Source organism: Papio anubis, chromosome 4 (assembly GCF_008728515.1).
Source record: "Papio anubis isolate 15944 chromosome 4, Panubis1.0, whole genome shotgun sequence".
NCBI classification, from domain to species: Eukaryota; Metazoa; Chordata; class Mammalia; order Primates; family Cercopithecidae; genus Papio; species Papio anubis.
The window spans coordinates 165,338,141-165,342,649 of NC_044979.1; positions in this window are offsets into that span (position 1 = coordinate 165,338,141).

Sequence of the window (4,509 nt, forward strand, 5' to 3'; positions counted from 1 at the left end):
GTATAGAGTTCGGCAACCATTACAAATCAGGGCTTTTAAAAACGTAAGTATCCCACAACCCTAATCCAAACTTCTTAGACTAGTTTTCAAAATTGAACCATTCATAGTAAATACAGAGAATGTATGAGTGATTGATTATATAAAGCAAGTACAATCACCTTTATAAGAAAGAAATGACATATCACAAATAACTAGCTCTTTTAGGATTGTATCACATACCTATTCATGTGGGAATATGAAGAGTCGATTTTATATACAGACTTGTAAACTTTGGAATCATTAGATGCCCTATATGGCATGGTGTAGTTCATTGATTTTTCCAGAAGAATGAGGTAGGTAATAAATACATTTAAAAATTTAAAAACTAAAGAAAGTAACATTAGCAAAACAAACAAACAAACAAAAACCCCACACCCTCCTTCCCTCCTTTCTAATGTGCAGGGTATTTATGGAGGAAAGGGTGGCAATTTAATTAGAATTTACTGACTTTATAAAAATGTTCAATTCTAGAACAAGCTTTGCTTTCAAGTGTGTGTAGTACGCATGAGCTATTTTCTTTTGCATTTTCAAAAGGCAAAACAGCCAGTGTAATGTTCTCCTACAGGATAAAAATCATTTGAACAACATATGTGTAATCATTGACTACTCATCAACTGCAATCACGTCCTGATAATCTTACTTTATTTCTCGTCTGCTTTTAACACCACTTCCTTCACTGCTAGTCCAAGGACTGGCAAACTTTTTTTGCGTGAAGAATCAGATAATATGTTAAGCTGTGTAAGCCAAATACAGACTTTGTGGCATACATATTCTATTCTATTTCTCTTTTCTTATCTTCTTAAAAGGAAAATTGTTTAAAATCCTTTAAAAATGTAATAACTGGCAGTATTTAACCAGCAAGGAAAGCATACTTTGCTTACCTCTGTCTAACCTACTCTCTTCTGCCCACTTTTACTTAAACTGACATGTCTTTTCCCAACAGCATTCTGTCACGCCTCCTATTTGTTTTGCTCATTATTCCTGCCTTTTGTCCTAGATACTCATATTCTCCCCAATTATAAGCACTGCACATTCTCAGACTTTTTATTTTGTGGTCAAAACACATATTACTTTCCACTTTGGCTATCAGCCTTTCTTTCATGGCTTCTTTTTCATCCTCTGCCAACCTCTCTTTTAAATATTAGAAAGTATCCTAATTTCTATTTCTTAGTGACCTATTCTGTTATTCTTGTGTGTCAAGTGAATTATTTACCTCTCTCTCTTTTTGATTTTATTCGTTACCTTTCTTGGTTTGCTCTTCATTATTTATCTCTCTTCTTGTAGAAGTCTATCTTGTTTCCTCTTCTGGTAATTTTCCTCTCCTATGTTTATTTTTGTTTACCCTTTCACATCCCATACAATGTATCTACTGACAGCTACACAACAATTCCTTCAAAGAGAGCTCTCAATAAAAACATCTTTATTTATTATCATTGCTTTATACATAACTTCTGTCTTTTACACTTTTCCATTTGTAGAAAGAAAACACAAAATCAATCCCATGTAAATGCTTCTCGCTTTTCTTTAAATAGCATCAATTTTTTCTTATGAGCATCCATGAAAAACTGGATATTTAGCAAATTACGTAAAAAAAAAAAAAAAAAAAAGATAGGGCTAGAAATCCGCTGTCTAAGCCTCCCTCAGATTTTTCTTTTAGAGATATTTTCCTGGACGGCCTTGGACATTTATTTTAAATGGGGGATTGTTACAAAAAGAAATAAAACCCATTTAACCAAAACTAGAGAATAAAAACTATCCCCCTGCATAACCTTAAAAGAGCACAAAGCTTTGGTTTTGAAAACGTGAATAATTACTATACTTTAACATTTTCACATTATTCTGTATACATTCACACAGATTCAAATAGTATTATAAAATATTCTCACAATTTTTCAAAAATATAAAATGTCTTTTATAAAGAAGTGAGAAAGTTTTTATTTTCAACTTATTTTTACATACATCTTTAAGATATTTTCTTTAGCAAATGTCTCCCTCCAATTTGAATGGATGTTTACTGAATAAATCAAATTGGCTTTGCTTCATTGACATTACTATAAATGAATTCCAGTAAATTTAAGACCACATTTTATGAAATGCATTCAAATAGAGAAGTCTGTTATGTTCTCAGAGTGCCCTTTTAACTTATTTTAAAGTTTGTGAAAAGTAACGATTATCATTTTCTAAAAAAAATTCCAAGTCTTTGAGGAAGCACTTGTTGTGACACATTTTAAGAAGTAGTGAGAACAAAAAGAAGTGAAGAATGGCCTGCATTTCAAAACATCAATTTATTGGCCTAGATAAGAAATGGATTTTAAACTTGATAAAAATTTTTAAACTTAGATGATTAACATATGATCATCTTCTAATAGACTTCTGTTACTCCATCTGAGTGTTTAATGTGAAATCTTTGTTAAATACATGTACGTGATAAATGTCTAAGTGCCACTTATCTTCTAAAATAAATTGTGGTACAGGAAACTCACATTCTCCTTCCTCTAGCAACTAAATAAAAGCACATATAACAAATTTTCTCTGCTAGTTTTATGCATGAAAACTTTTCTGTATATTATTAAAGCCATATGTTACAAAATGGCTATTTCAAAGTAGATTAATAGATTATGTAATGCATAGGTCTAAATCATATTGATTGTAATTATTTTAACATTTCCCGTTTTAATGTTTTCTATTTAAACTTAGATATTGCCTAAAATACATTCACTTACTTTCTCTTATACTTAAGATGCTTTAAAATAAGAAGTATGGAATAATTTTTCAAAATAATTTAATTTGTTTCATTTTTTTTCCTTTTAAGCAATGTTATCCAAAGTAATTTCCTAAGCCCCTCTGAATAAAGTTGTCTACTTAGGCTTATTTTGGAATTATAGAAAATTGCAGATAGAAGCAAATTTAAAAAAGAAGATTAAAAGATTATACTGGGGAGGGATCTGAAAAGAGAGGGAGATGAAGATATGGTAATGATAGTAATACTATATTATATTAACATTATGATTGAAGGACAGGGGTCTCCAAGCTTATAGCTTCTACTTTAGCACAGGACATTATGTTCAGACCTCAACAGAAAAATACAAAGCTATAGACAATTATAATGTGTCATTAAAAGAGATATGCACTGAGTTGTTTACCATAATGATATGTGTGAGATACCAATGCACTTCTAAGTGTTTTCCCGCCACAAGTTTTACTAAAATACAGCTTTATTATTACCTAAGATGGATACTTTCTCCAAAAGAAGAATGGACCTGCTTATTAGTAACATCTCCAAGGTAAACTGCATCTAATGCTGCCTTGCCACATACTCTGTTTTTGTTCAGCATAATCATAAATACGAGCAATGGAACATAATATTAAATATTTCATGCCTAGCACTTAAAGAATAGTGCCATCATTTTTTAAACGTAGAAATTCAAACAGAGACAAATGCTGCAATTATTGTATCCTACAAATAAGTTAAAGAACTGACATTAATGTTGTGTTAGTCTGTTTCTATACTCCCCAGTGCATGTTACAGGTAGTTAGATAGGCATGAGCAGGGGGAGAAGGCTCTTCTCCCCCTACCCACTAGGTGTGTCAGGTGATGGTTCACACTGTCAGTATCACACTGTCGCTCCAAAATTAATAATTCAGCACCCAGTGCTAAGGCGCCAGGGAAAGACAATCTTCTGATAATCCACAGCTATACACATAAAAGTGTTAATGGAATGGAGATGCCAGGGAGAAACAGCTTCCTGGTCATGCGCATTAGGAGACAAAATGGTGGCCAGGAGCGGTGGGTCACATCTATAATCCCGCCACTCTGGGAGGCTGAGGTGGGTGGATTACTTGAGGTCAGGAGTTCCAGCTCTGTCTGGCCAACATGGTGAAACCCTTTCTCTACTGAAAAAAAAAAAAAAAAAAGCCAAGCGTGGCACACACCTGTAATCCCAGTTACTTTGGGGGCTCTCACCTGCATGCTGTCACTTCTCAATGGTAAGAAGGGCAGTGCGCATGCGGGCAGCCCAGCCTAAGGGAAAAGTCGTGGGAAAGAGGAGAGCCTGTAAAGTCCTAGAATCACAGTTCAACGGGGCACTTGACCTTCAGACACTTAACCTTCACATGCCTGCTTGGGTCTCTTCCAAGTATATCTTCCTTTCTTTCCTGTTCTAAAGCCTTTTAAAATAAACTTCCACTCCTGCTCTGAAGGTCACCTGGGTCTCTTCTTCTGCCTTATACTCCTCAGTCAAATTCTCTTTTCTTAAGAGGCAAGAATTGAGGCAGCTGCAGAACCTTCCCGTGGTAATTCCAGTATGGTGAAGACAGTATGGGTGAAGAATAAATTTGGAAGTTAGCACCCATGTGTGAGCTTTTCAATAACTCTAAGTGCTGATTATATGTATTTAGCAAAGTAAACCTTTTATTTTTGTTTTAACTTTTTTGTTGTTATCTAGACTGAAAACAATGCTCTTCTCAGGA